Consider the following 15347-nt stretch of genomic DNA (forward strand, 5'->3'; position numbering starts at 1 on the left):
GAATATGATGCAATGTGGTTAAATCAATTATAATACCAGCATATACTCTTTTACATTTTTATCATTATAACTTGATTTATACACCAAGCATATTTCAGCATTATTAGTTTCAAGTTTTGTTGTCCTTTGGCGGTCATATATGGCTGATCTGCTCACTGCCAGACCCAAAGCACATGGGGTTGTATTCAACTAACTCTCACTCAGAACAGACTTATTGAAATGAATGAACCTAACTTAATCATGACCACTAATTTCAATGGGTCTACTCTGAGTACAAGTTAGTTGACCCATGGGAAGAAAAAACTCTCACAAAAGAAGACTGACCTTTCCATCAGCAGTAGTTACTTTTCTTGGCTGCTTAGTGTTACTAAAATATTTAAACACAATGCTATTTAGTTTACAATTCTATCTCCTAGTTTTGCAACTTTTGATCTCCAAGTACACGCTTTCCCTTTCTCTTCATAATATTGCTCAATAAATGATCAAATACTCATGTAAATGGCACACAAACGTTCCCAAATGTTGCTACTACCCTGACTCATCCTCATGTCACAGGTTAATATACACTTCTCATGTGAAATAACATATTGGCCGCCTTGCAGAATTCTGAGGGTGGGGAATCATCCTATAGAGACACAACATAGGTACCTGGACTTTGTTTAAACTAATCCTCATTGATTAAAAAGTCAACAGTTAACACTGTTTTGCTTTGGTCTGGATGATAACTTTTCAGCTTGCACCCCTTTTCAATCACAGAATTAGCCTAATAAAAAGTATCATCTTTAGCTCATTCATTTTTCTATGACTAACAGAGATACAGAATTGTTTTTTAAAACAATATGAAGGATTTCAGTTAGGACCACTACCTATATAGAAGAAGAGTTTGGATTTGATATCCCGCCTTTCACTCCCTTTAAGGAGTCTCAAAGCGGCTAACATTCTCCTTTCCCTTCCTCCCCCACAACAAAGACTCTGTGAGGTGAGTGGGGCTGAGAGACTTCAGAGAAGTATGACCAGCCCCAGGTCACCCAGCAGCTGCGTGTGGAGGAGCGGAGACGCGAACCCGGTTCCCCAGATTACGAGACTACCGCTCTTAATCACTACACCACACTGGCTCTCAGCAAATTCACCATCTGGAAAATGACAGCATGGATAACTTCAGTGATGACTAAAGAAATGCAGATACTTGTTTCAAATCCTTTTATTTTCCTCCCTAATCTGTCCCTGATTTGTTTCATCCACCAAGCATTCAAATAATGAAGACCAGATAAGCTGGCCTTGGTACTTTGGAATAGTTTATTGGTTTCAACATGAGCCTTGAAAGATTTTGATTCGATTTGTCCTGGTACAAATCATTTTTTTAAACTGCACATCACAGTAAACCATAAACCATGGCTTACAGCCCACCTTGCTCCCACTCCTCGCTGGGAGGAAAGAAAATATAATAACTGTCTTAGAATTACGTTCAAACCTGGGGCTGTGGATTACTTCATTTCAAACAAGCCATGAAGTGAAGCCAGAATCTGCTCTTGGTTTACCAATCATGTTTTTTTTGAGCAAACACTGGTTCCAATGTAACTCTAAGCCAGGGGTGGTGTTTATTTCCACCATGAACTGGCGGGGAGGAAAAATGTGGGTAAGATTTCCTTGTGGAAAATGGTCTATGGTTTAGTATAATGTGCAAATGAGCGTCATAACCAGGGCTTGTATAAACTCAATTATTAAAGTCTGTTTCAGCACACAACAAAATTCTCTGTGTAGCGTATTCAGTATTAATTTATCAATTATCCATAAAATGCATTAATCGCTTTTCTGCCTAGAAAGCGATCCAAGGCAATGTAAAATTCATTACAGATAAAATTAAAAACAACAACACTGAACGCTTGTAACGATAAAACAAGATGCAATAATGTTCCCATGGATCGTCCCTAAGAGTCAGGGGAATACTCATTAAGAAGCAAGCAAAACCAAAACATAAAACACCCCCTTTTCACCCAAATCCAGCTCCACTTTTATGTTGCAGCCAGTCTCTTGATCTAATTCTTGAACTTCCTCAAAAATGGAATACATCAACAAAAGGGGAACTATCCATTGCAGGACTGATGTACTGGAATAGAAATGCCTGCCAGGATAGCGGAAAGAGGCAAATAATCTTTGCTCATAGCTGATGTCCATTTCACACGTTACATTTTAGGTGCACATCTTAAATGTATACCTACGAATGTGTGTGTATGTATGTACATGTAATGAACAGGTGTTCGCAATCAGGCAGGTACTCTTGTCTGCATCTCAAGTGTAAACTCTGGCAAACTCTGGTATATGATGTGGAATCACAGAGCCATAGAATTGTAGAGTTGGAAGGGACCCCAAGGGTCATCTAGTCCAACCCCTTGCAATGCAGGAATCTTAGCTAAAGCATCCATGACAGATGGCCATCCGACCTCTGCTTAAAAACCTCCAAGGAAGGAGAGTCCAATGTGTGAAAGGACCCTGAATAAAGGAAGCAGCAGAATTCCATTGCTAAACTAGCATTATGGCAGCTTATGACACCATTGCCAATCTTATTTCCTGTAGCTGCCCTGATTTATTGTTTTTTTAAAAAAGTTTTCCAGAAAACGTAGCTTCACAATAAAGCACCTCCTCCACCCAAAATGAGGGGGGGGGGAGGAGAGCACAAGGGGAATTGATTAGTCATATTGATTCCCCCATGCATTTCTTACATTAACAAGAAATAAAACAAGAATGCCCATCTACTATGGATTTAAGTCTGTCACAAAAATGGCAAGAGTTGGAGGGCAAGGGAGCATAGAAAAGTCACTACTCCATGTATGTCAATGTTTTCCTGCACAGCGCTGGATTCTGCAGAAGGTTTCTTTACTGTTTCAATCAATCAGTGCTGACAAGAAAGCCCGAAGCATTAATAGAGAAAGAGAAAGAGAAAGAGAAAGAGAGGAGTATTTTAGCAAGGTCCTAATGATATGCTGGAAACTCAATCATTCTGCATTTATGTTTCAGCCAAATCAAACAGTAGCACTTAAGAAACTACCTGCTGGCAAATTGACAAACAACAATCACGAGGCAATTAAATGGTAACTAGAAGCCTGCAACCAGTGAATTGGGTGGTTAGTTTAAATCAATATATGAAATTTCACTCTCCACTATCTGCTGTCCTCTGCCTCTTTGGCAGCCTAGTCCACACTGGTCAGACCTCAAAAACTCTCTGGCTTATTCATCTTCTACTGTGCAACAGTGCCCAACTCCTCTTGCTCCTTGACCTGATGTCAGCGCTACTTTCTCCTTGGCTTCTCCTTCTCCAACTCCATGTCTCCATTACCTAAAGTTACTTCTTCTGCCAGGGACGCGGGTGGTGCTGTGGGTTAAACCACAGAGCCTAGGACTTGCTGATCGAAAGGTCGGCGGTTCGAATCCCCGCGACGGGGTGAGCTCCCGTTGCTCGGTCCCAGCTCCTGCCCACCCAGCAGTTCGAAAGCACCTCAAAGTGCGAGTAGATAAATAGGGACCGCTCTCCAGCGGGAAGGTAAACGGCGTTTCCGTGTGCTGCGCTGTTGCTGGCTCGCCAGCTGCGGCTTAGTCACGCTGGCCACATGACCCGGAAGCTGTCTTCAGACAAGCGACGGCTCCCGGCCTCTTGAGCGAGATGAGCAAGGGGGCAAGGGCTACAGTCTGCCCCCCCCATATCCATAAAACGCAGAGGCTTCTGCTCCTCCTTCTCCTGCCGCAGAGGGGAAGGAGGATCAAAGCAGCTTCTTGCCTGGGGCGGCACCAAGAGGGGGCAAAGGAAGAGCCACCAGCCATTGAGCCCCACAACCACTGCATTCAGCTCCGCCCCCAGCTCCTCCCAACATCCTGACACCGTGTGTGTGATGTCAGCCCCCCAATGGCCCTCACAAGCTCTGCTGCAAGATTGTGCATTGACTCCTTCTTGACTCTGTTCTAGGTCTCTTCAGCATTCATCTTTCTTTTCTTCCACTCAACCTTCCCTCTTCCTGTTAACAGTCCATGGCATATGCTGTATCCTTCCTTTAGTCAACCACCTTGTCTCTGGGCTCCATGCTTCTGAGCTTCTCTACATTCCGGTACCTCTTTCCAGTCCTCAACCTTCTTTTTTTAGGAACTGCATGAGCTTCCCTCCTTTCATAGAATCTCCACGGCAAACAACTTTCTTTCCTGAGTAGTTGGAATGATCATGAACCAATCAGAACCAGAGGCTTCACTTTACCAAAACATATAGATACTGCAGGATCTTTCCTTACAGAGCTTAGAGAACAAGAGAAGGGGAAAGCTGCCAATACAGTGGTACCTTGGTTCTAGAATTTAATCCGTTCCGGGAGTCTGTTCGACTCCCGAAACCATTCGAAAACGAAGGCGCAGCTTCTGATTGGCTGCAGGAGCTTCCTGCACTCAAACGGAAGCTACGGAAGCTGCGGAAGCCATGTCAGATGTTCAGCTTCCAAAAAATGTTCGCAAACTTACTTCCGGGTTTGCGGTGTTCGGGAGCCGATTTGTTCGACAACTAAGCTGTTCGGGAAGCAAGGTACCACTGTAATTCCACTATAGGAAGATTTTGTCCTATAATTACCATACTTTAAAATGAATATTTCCTGAGTACTAGAATAAGGTTATTTTGTGAGTTAGCTTCAAAGGTGAAATAGTGAAAGGATGTCAAAAGTTATCTTAGCTCCAGCAAGCAATGAAGGTGATCTCTACCAAAAAACCCCGCAAGATCTATTGAGCACATTTCTTAATATTTCAATGCAAGTGCTTACAAAAGGTGACCTTATTGCCTTAAAAAATCAACACCAGTCAGGAATTTGAAGCAAATATTTTAAGACACAGCTCAAACAATTAAGGCCGAGACACAAAGGACCATGCAAACAGTTCTGCCACCCAAGGGATTCTGGGTGTGTGTGTTTGGACATTAGACAGCTCTCCACCCTATGTCACATGGCAAACCCCTTTGAAACTGAAGGGACTTTGGAAAGAAAAGAATCTATTCAAAGGGGATGCAGAGAGGTCATCAAACAAAATACTGAGCATGAACCATACTCTAGGGGCATGCTTAACTTTTCTCTTTGAATTCTAGCCTTAGGAAATATCAGCATTACAAATGTACACAGGTTCAAAGTATCTCCCTAACCCAGAACACTGGGAATTGTGGTTTCGAAAGGAAAGGAAGGATTCTGAACAGAGTGTCCTCGCAGAACTAAGATTCCACGAGTTCTTTCCAGTAATAAAGAGGTTTAAGCCTGAGTTAGAGCATTTACAGACACATAGCACTTTTTGCTTTGACAGCTTCTGTAAAGTCATTAAAAACTTACATTGGCTGGATTCTAGTTGCTAGAAAGTGCATTAGAATTTCTTTTTTTAGAAAATCCAATATTAACAACCTTCACACATGACTTGAATAGTACAAAAGCAGGGCAAACACTCTTTTTACTGCAGCTTTGCATTTAACAAGGAATCCTATGCAGCTTGGTGACGAAAAGATGGATCTTCCTGTCCACTTCCTGCCCATCTGTTTGGTGTCCATACTAGGTTGGATGGAAGCCAATCTGTCAGATCCATCACTTCTCACTAATCTGTTTGGCAGAAGGTGCCTCTTCTCTTTTTTTGCTAGGCTACGAAACGGTTAGTATTCTGGGTTTCCATTAGGGATGCCTCCTTCAGCATACCTGAAGGAGCGTCTTCAACCCCCATCGTTCCAGGGTCTTCTGGCGGTTCCCTCACTGCAAGATGTGAGGTTACAGGGAACCAGGCAGAGGGCCCTCTCGGTGGTGGCGCCCGCCCTGTGGAACGCCCACCCACCAGATGTCTGACATCTGAAGGCAGCCCTGTTTAGGGAAGTTTTTTAAGGTTTGATGTTTTATTCTGTTTCTAATCTGTTGGGAGCTGCCCAGAGTTGCTTGGGAAACCCAGCCAGATGGATGGGGTATAAATAATAAATTATTATTATTAGGAGGGTACTTCTCCTCCTCATGAGAAGAGAAGACTCCCTGGAAAAGACCCTGATGTTGTGAAAGACACAAGGAGAAGGGGACAACAGAGGACGAAATGGTTGGACAGTGTTCTCGAAGCTAACAGCATGAGTTTGACCAAACTGCAGGAGGCAGTGGAAGACAGGAGTGCCTGGCGTGCTCTGGTCCATGGGGTCACGAAGAGTTGGACACGACTAAGTGACTAAACAACAACTTCTCCCCCTCCATGGCTGGCACCAAAATGCCAGATACTAGCTTCTTAGCAGGCTAGGCCTTAAACAGGCTTATTTACAATATCGCTATTTTAAGTGTGTAGATCTGCACCATTCACAGCTCTGGAAAGGAACAAGAGGGAAGAAGAGTATTTCAAACTACTCTAGCAGAGCCAAACCACACTTCATGGGAAAGCCAAAAATTAATCTACAGTGCTCCTAAACATCTCCACTGTTACTTTCTTACACAATTATGTTCTGGTATGCAAGATTGCTGTGGACAGTACTTGTGTTTTTTGGGACACAGGCAGTTCTTTTGCTGTTACTTTCTATGACACCCTGGACAATAGCAGGCATTGTTTATAGTTGTGAAATGTGAGCTTTCTCACAAGTCCCTTCTTGCAAGCTATATCCAGGAGATCAGTCCACTATTTTCCCATACCGTGTGGTGGGACAGAGCCACCCTCCCTGCCACCAGCATCCAATGCAGACTGGTCCTTAAGGGAACCTCAGTCAGCCCATCTTGCCATTGGTCAATTGGCAGGCAGGCTGCAATCCACTTCCCAGGCCTGTGTGGAGATGGTTCATGTAGGCCTGGAAAGACCTTTCACCTACAGCACGTTTGTCAGATCCTGGGCTGGCGCTGTCCCGCAAAGGTGTCATTCTCTATCAGCTCAGAATCAAATGTTTTTATCTTTCAAGTTCCAGATCTTTTGTTTTATGCATTTTTTTTACCCTGCTGTCCTCAAGGAAGACCAGGGCAGCATAGTTAAACACACTGTGCTTCTTCCTCCATTATTATCCTCACAACAACTACACTGCGAAGTAGGGAACAGGTTCTGCAGCTAACATACCACAGGTTCTGTGGCCAAGAATTAAGCTCCATTGAAACAACCACCAGCGGCCAGTTTAGAAAAATGTAGACGGGAGACAAAAAGTAAGGAAGGAAGGAAGGATGGAAGGAAAAAAGACACCCACATGAGGGCCATCCGGCACTGAAACAACAAATGGCCGGTACAAGACATTAATAACAATTAAAACCCATAATGCTAATTTTGCGGCTCATTACTCGGAGAGCATCGCACCGATTTCTCACTCTGTGCAAGACGTGTGGCAGAACTCAGAGGAGCTTCTGCGAGTGCTGATGGATGCTTCATGCAGGCAGCCAGGACAAGGATTCAGCATATGGTTTCTGTCATGCATAACAGCTTATGGGAAATCGCATCAGCTGCATCCAGAAGGGAGAGGAGCTTTCTCACTGAAATATATATATATTAAAATAATTCCAACAGGCGGAAGTCGGGGTGGGGTGGAGAGGGAAACAGCAGGGAAGAGAAACTTGATGAATTGGAGCATTCACGCCATGATATGTAGCCTTTCACGCCCAGAGCAATAATTTGAAGTGGTTCGACTGTAACTAAAAGGCACAATCATGTGATAACTGTTCAGTTACTTATGTGAAGAAGAAGAAGAAACCGCGCTAGGAATTCAAAAAGATGGAAGGAACTGATAAACGCCTCCGCAGATAAAGCAGATCTAAATCGACAGATTAAGTTACACGCCCGCTTGTTCAGCAGAACAATGCACAACTTTGTTCGGCAACTTGATGGAAAGGTCAAGAAATAATGCGGTGTAGTGATTTGGTATAGATGTTGGCACTCTTGTGCCAGAACTTGCTTTGGTTCAGCTCCGTTAAGAGAAACATGGGAAGCCTGTGGTTTGACCAGTAGGCTTCTGGGGGTTTCAGTTAAAAAGGGATCTAAATAAATACTGGAAATGCTATGTCAAATCCTATGAACTGTCAGAGCACATTTACATAAGAGTCACTTTGGTGCTCCGGTGTCTACAATATAGAATATCTAACATGGGAAATGTTCAATGCCAAGTTTTCTTGATCCTTTTTACATCACTGTATAGCCCCTGCCCCCACCCAAACACACTCTGTACCCATTTACCTATCTGCCAACTGGAGTGATCACTTTCTAAACTTGCCAAACTTGCACTGGCATACAGAAGTCGATTTCACAGTAACATTCTTACATCACAATTCCTTGCATGTCTACTCAGAAGTAAGTCCCATTGAGTAAAATGAGGGGATTAGTGCAATGCACGTGTGTGTAGAATTGCAACCTTCGTTCTTAAAGCGCCACAGAACGTTGTTGCTTGTGTAACACAATGCACATGTTCTTTCACACAATTTTAATTTTGGTTCCTTTCAGCGGTATCAAAGCATCTTAAAACTTTGTGCAACTTAATATCCTTTCAACATACCTCTTGGTATTTATACATTCAAGGCTACTCCTCAGACAATGTTGCATTTTTCAGGCTCAAATGTTCTCAAATGCATGTTATTTAAAAACATGTGCTTCCTTTCCCCTTCAGTTTTGGCTACTTTTCTAACCATGAATTTATAAAGATCTCTCCCCATAGAAAATATGTAATACAAGACATCTGGTTAAACAGAGGAATGGGCACATAGGATAAATATAACCCACCCCACCAAACTACTTTGTTGGAGTCCACAAGCTTTTATAAACTGAAAATGTCCGTTACAGATACAGCAGAAGAAAAATAAAATTCCTAGGTGTGATGGCTAGAGAAACAACTTTGAGATACCCTAAAGAACTAGTGTAAAGAATTCATACAGCTCAAAAAATACGAAAGGCATATGACACTTCCACTTATGGCTGAATTCTCACATGCCCTTAATGGATGAAAAAATCACCATGTTCTAGACCAGAGTTTCCCAAACTTGGGTCTCCAGCTGTTTTTGGACTACAATTCCCATCATCCCTGACCACTGGTCCTGCTAGCTAGGGATGATGGGAGTTGTAGTCCAGAAACAGGTGGATACCCAAGTTTGAGAAACACTGCTCTAGACTGACTCAAGGCAGAGAATTGCTGTCTTCCATCGTCAACTGCCCATCTTCCATCTGTTTAATATGTGATATAAATGCTGTGGACATTTGGAGTCAAATGAGCTTTTTGGTTTTTCAGAAACGGTTGAGTATTATCTTCGGAACAACTGCATATTTGCGCAGTGATATAGCTGGAGCTTGGCTCTGTGTTCCCCACTGGGAGATAGCTGACACTCTTAACTCAGTGCTATTATTGTTTTTTTACGCTAACAGTTCCAAGAAAAGAATGGGATGGATAAAGACTGCTATCAAAGCAGTTAACTTGTTTATTAAACCGGGGAACTGTGCTGTAACGATTCTAGTATTAGTTCAGAGGAAAATGGTGGCAGAATTGATGAGGACCATCTTTATCCATACAACCTGTAATGCACAAAGATGCAAAAATCGGGGTGGTGTGGTGTTGCCAACAACCTGGCCCAAAACAAAAAGCTGGTTTGCTGCACTTGTCTTCATGGACCACATGTTGTGTAGGGCTGCATCATCTTGCTAAAAACAGAGCTGCTTTTTATTTTATTTTAATGTTCTCTGAAACACCCTATAGTGAAGAGAAGCAGCTTTCCCGCACGTTTGGATGAAAAAGCTCCAGCTTGATTAGGTGGATTCTGAATGTTTACCAAGGGAGAAGTGATTGCAGAAGGCATCAAATCCGCTCAAAGCTGCTTCATGTTTGGCTGATATTGCAGATATGTGAAAGTACTACAGGTCCACCCCGCCATATGTGTGCAAACAGATATTCTGCAGTACCAACACAAGCACCCTTAGGGCTCCATAAAACTGCAACAAACAACAGAATTAAACTCTGTTATGGAGGTGCTCAAGTAGCAAAATGTTTAGAGTTGCTGTGTGTTTTGCTCTCAAAGTGGAGTATTAATTCCTTCAACACACATAAAATCTCTCATTAATAATTCCTCAAATGGCAGTATTCCACCCAGAGCTACAAATGTTGCACTTTTGGGGGTTCATTTCAATTTCATCTGGCAAGCATTAGTAGCACAGCTAAATAAAATGAAAACTCCCCCCTCCCCCGATTTGTTTTTGACAGTGTTTTCCCTCCCTAGACTATTTCATGGCAATATTATAGACCCAGGATTTTATGCATCATATTATGCTGCAGGGCAAAACAAAACAGAATATCTTGGGAAGCTCTTTTTTAATTCCAAAAATGGCCCATAAGTTTTCGCTTTGTTATCAAAACTACTTATGTAACAGCAAAATGTTTTGCACGTTGTTATGGAATCTGAGGAAGAACTGGATTTCCTCCCTTTAGCACCAGTCTTTTGCTTTTGTACATGTGCTATGAATGTGCATAGCACCTTTATTTCTACTACAGTGGTGCCCCGCAAGACGAATGCCTCGCAAGACGGAAAACTCGCTAGACGAAAGAGTTTTCCGTTTTGGAGGTGCTTCGCAAAACGAATTTCCTTTGGGCTTGCTTCGCAAGACGACAATGTCTTGCGAGTTCCTGCTGGTTTTTTTTCCTTCCCCCCTTTTTCTAAGCCGCTAAGCCGCTTATCAGCTGATACGATCAGCAGATAAGCCGCTAAAAGCCGCTAAAAGCCGCTAAAAGCCGCTAATAGCGCTAATCCGCTAATCCATCAATGGGCTTGCTTCGCAAGATGAAAAAACCGCTAGACGAAGAGAATCACAGAACGGATTCTTTTCGTCTTGCGAGGCACCACTGTACTTCCTGAATCATCCCCTAGTATGTTTTCAGAAAGCGGAGGTGATGATGGTTGGATCACTGACAGAGCATTATGTGCTACACACTATTAAGAATGGCATTGTTTAACTACGTGCTTCTCCTTGTCAGGCATAATCAAGGGTCAGAGATTGTTTAAGTTAGTCCTCTTTAGAAAGGGGAATGGATGTGTAATTTAGGTATATATAACTGTAATTTTCAGGGTCGGAGCTTTATGTAAAGGTTAGTGGATGGTCAATTAACGTTCAAGGCCAAAAGTGAACTGATTGTTCTGCTCATCTGATAATGTTCAATTGACAATTGTCAAGAAACTTTGTGTAAAGAGATGCTAAACATGATATATTCATGTTTGAAGAGCGATAAAAGGTAAATACTTGAACAAATAAATATATCTAGAACTTACTGATTGTGACTCCATGCTTGTGTCCAAACTCTTATTAAATTGTTTTTTAAAATAAAAACAACATGCAATTGAAGAAGAAGAAGAAGAAGAAGAGGAGGAGGAGGAGGAGTAGTTTGAATTTGATATTTCGCTTTATCACTACCCTAAGGAGTCTCAAAGCGGCTAACATTTTCCTTTCCTTTCCCTTCCTCCCCATAAGAAACACTCTGTGAGGTGAGTGAGGCTGAGAGACTTCAGAGAAGTGTGACTAGCCCAAGGTCACCCGGCAGCTGCATGTGGAGGAGCGGGGAAGCGAACCCGGTTCACCAGATTATGAGTCTACCGCTCTTAACCACTACACCACACTGGCTCTCCCACATGAGTCTCCCTTGGGAGGTTGTGGACTCTCCTTCCTTGGAGGTTTTTAAGTAGAGGTTGGATGGCCATCTGTCATGGATGCATTGGACCAGATGACCCTTGGGTCTCTTCCAGTTCTAAGATCTATCAGCATAGAAAAAGCTCTGCTGAATCAGCCCAGTGGTCCTTCTCCTTTACATCTAGTCTTCTGTGTCAAGGGAATTTTACTATGTGATGACATTCAGTCACATGAGTGTCATCTACAGCCTGAATTTATTAGTCAAGATACAAGTTTACCATCTCAGTAAGTAGTACACCGCGGACGTTATGCCATTTGAACAAGTTTCTGTTATATATCAAATGCAAAGGCTATACCAATATAATGGCACCCACCATAATCCAAAGGCATCCCAGGTATTATAAAAATCAAGTACAGTGGTACCTCGGGTTACATACGCTTCAGGTTACATATGCTTCAGGTTACAGACTCCGCTAACCCGGAAATAGTGCTTCAGCGGCAGCAGGAGGCCCCATTAGCTAAAGTGGTGCTTCAGGTTAAGAACAGTTTCAGGTTAAGTACGTACCTCCGGAACGAATTAAGTACTTAACCCGAGGTACCACTGTATTGTGAGTCCTGATTCCATATAATCATTTCCATACCTCTTCTTCAGCCAGGTGGCAGCACTCAACAGTGCGGTTGCCAAGGACAAATGTCTACTCTGACATCATATTTACTGCCATGATGTCACAGGATATATTGCCCCACTAGTGCTCTATTCAACATGCCCCATCTAAACTCAAAACTGCCAGAGTAGAAGCAGAAAAAGGATCAGGGTCTTGCACTTCCCCACAATCACCTGTCATTCAGCATTATAAAATAATAGACTGTAGGGCAAAATACGAAGCGTTATAGAGTTCAGTCAGTCAGGCTGATAAGCCAAGTGTTCGAATTCTGTAATTTGGCACACTGTGGGATTCTTGTGATTTTATTGGAGTGTTTTATCTTGTGCTTTGAAATAAATTATTATGGTTCCCAGGAGGTGACTTTTTTATTACCTTCACAGCTCATGATCATGAAACATATCCAGCTTCGCACTCATATGCACCATTGTCTTCTTGCCCAGAAATTCATGAGGCACCTTCCTAAAGTACCCTCTGGGCATTCTATAAAGCAGTATTAATGGTTTCCTTGAGATCAGATTAGCAAAAAAGAGCACTAGCTAAAGCTGCCAGAATGTCTGATAGCCTCAGTGAAGAGCCTGGTTTCTAGTGTAGAGCCAAATTTTTTATTTACTCCGGGGTTTTGTTACAAAGCTCCACTAAGGGTATAAATTCCTGTGCCACTGAGTTAATATTTACAACTGGGTTGAACATAGCAGTCAAAGGAATAGTCTACTCAAATTCAGAATGGGGAAGGGGGGGAGCAACACCTCTCTTTTTACACGACTAACCATTAATGTCTTCTAATGCAATTCTGGCTCGCCAGTAAAAGGATTCTTGGCTCGGTCAATGAGACAATACTTTATTCACTCACATCACAGAAAATGTAATGGTGTGGAACACAAGGATTCCTTCGCTTGATCGGAGAAAGTCCTATCAAGCCTAGCAGTCTGTTTACAGTGGGGGCAGGCCAGATGTCTAGAAGCTCACCACCAGGGCAAGGCGTTGGTAATCTCCTCCTGCTGTTGTCCATTCCCAGTGAAGAAAGCAGGAGGAGAAAAATGTGCCTTACTTCAGCACAAAGGGGACAGTTTATATCTCACCCAAGGCCTTTCTGTGCCTGAGAGCCGCCTGTCCCATGATGTGACTTTGTTGATTTCCTTACTAACCATCCTGCCATGGCTTCTCTTCCTGCCACAAGGAATGCACCCAACCTCAGGTAGAAATCTGTAGCCTGGACCTCTTGACCAAGCTGGTCCTTCACTACCCCTGCTCTCTTGCTGGTCTCCACTCTCCACCAACCAGCTGGTTAGCCTTATCTTCCCACTCCCTCCTTCCATCAAATGGTACCCACCTACAGTTTCGGAGCTGAAGATTTTCCATTTAGTAACTATGATGAGTAGATGTTGACAGATCAGCATGCTTATTGTACAAAGTGGGACTTGATTCTGATTAAACCTGATTTGAGTTAAAAGGTGCTCCTTGTTTTAAAGGTGCAGCTAAAACATTTCTTGCATTATTTGTCAAAATTTAGAAAGAAAAGGGCATTAGAAATTCAGCACATCATCTATATTTCTTAGCTGGCACAAATGCTCTTTTTTATTATTAAAATGTTTCTAGTCATAACAATTCAAATGTTAAATATATAAGGGCCAAGTCCAATGGACTTTAATGATGTTTAAATTACAGGATCAACAATATTTCCTTACAAGCAGCATATCACTTTTATGTTCTGGATGTGTCTGGATTGGGCCCCTCACCCTCCCTGAAGTGGCATTTCCAGCGCTTAGGAGTTTTTATCCTTTCACCCAGATCCATTGCATGTAGCGACTCATTAAACGCAATTCATTGGCACACTCTCTTCATAAAGACGATTAAGAGCCTCTTGAAAGTCTAAATCCTGCTGACAGTACAGATTGGCACATTCTCATACACCCACGGTAGTCTGCCTGCTGCCAGAGGGTCTTTAATCAGCTCAGCCTTTGATAAGTGTTGAGTAGGTCGAGGAGACAGCTTGCTACAACATTGACCTGTGCCTTCAACAAGCTCTGAATACTGAAAAAGTCAAGCACTCTCACATTTGAAATTGTCTTCTTCTTTAAAAGATGAGAGCTCTTTGCAGATAAAGGCTCCCATTAACATCTATTCTGCTTTCTTGTTACTTCAGTGAGAATAAACCCCACCATCATTATATTTTCTGATCGTATAAAGCAACAGTACTTAAGAGTACCGGCTGGGGAAAAAGCACCAGGGAGATGCACAAGCTCAGAATGCAAACGAGCCTTTCATGTCACTCGGCAGCATCACTTTACGATAGATAAAAGTTGATTATCTATAATTTGTGGCTCAAAGCTACACCTTAAACTCATCTGTTTAATTCCAGCTAACATATTCCAGGGGCCTTTGCTGCAAATTACAGTGTGATCACGCCACCTATCTGCAAGAGCAATAATATAAACACCTCATATGCTATTAACCAATTCTTTATCATGAGATGGTGTCTGCTACCTCACTGTGAACAGTTTTAACAATTTTAAGGAAAAACTGAAGGTGATTTCTGTCTCAGAAGGATATGTTGTTGTTGTTTAGTCGTTTAGTTGTGTCCGACTCTTCGTGACCCCATGGACCAGAGCACGCCAGGCACTCCTGTCTTCCACTGCCTCCCACAGTTTGGTCAAACTCATGCTGGTAGCTTCGAGAACACTATCCAACCATCTTGTCCTCTGTTGTCCCCTTCTCCTTGTGCCCTCCATCTTTCCTAACATCAGGTTCTTTTCCAGGGAGTGTTCTCTTCTCATGAGGTGGCCAATGGCTAGCAATCTTTTGCTATGTTATACTCTTGGATTAGTATTCATATACCCTTGTAACTCATCAAGACTTCATCAAGGCTCCAATTCAACTGGTTTCTGATCCTGACTGGTGCCTTTTATAGAACCAAAGAATCATAGCATTGGAAGGAACCTTGGGGTTCATTCAGCACAGCCCCCTGCAATGCAGGAATCTCAACTAGATCATATATGACAGATGGCCATCAAACCTCTGCTTGAAAACCGCCAAGGAAGAAGAGCTCACCATCTCCCAAGGGAGTCTGTTCCGCTGTCGGACAACTCTTACCACCCAAAA

The 15347-nt window shown here is 42.7% G+C and overlaps 1 protein-coding gene across 2 annotated transcripts in view; it reads right to left on the minus strand.

Annotated features, from left to right (window-relative positions):
- Positions 1-15347, minus strand: part of SH3RF3 (SH3 domain containing ring finger 3) — a 210141-nt gene that overhangs the window by 69382 nt on the left and 125412 nt on the right. The window lies entirely within an intron of this gene.

This window comes from Podarcis bocagei (genome assembly GCF_964188305.1).
Source record: "Podarcis bocagei genome assembly, chromosome: 6".
Lineage (NCBI taxonomy): Eukaryota > Metazoa > Chordata > Lepidosauria > Squamata > Lacertidae > Podarcis > Podarcis bocagei.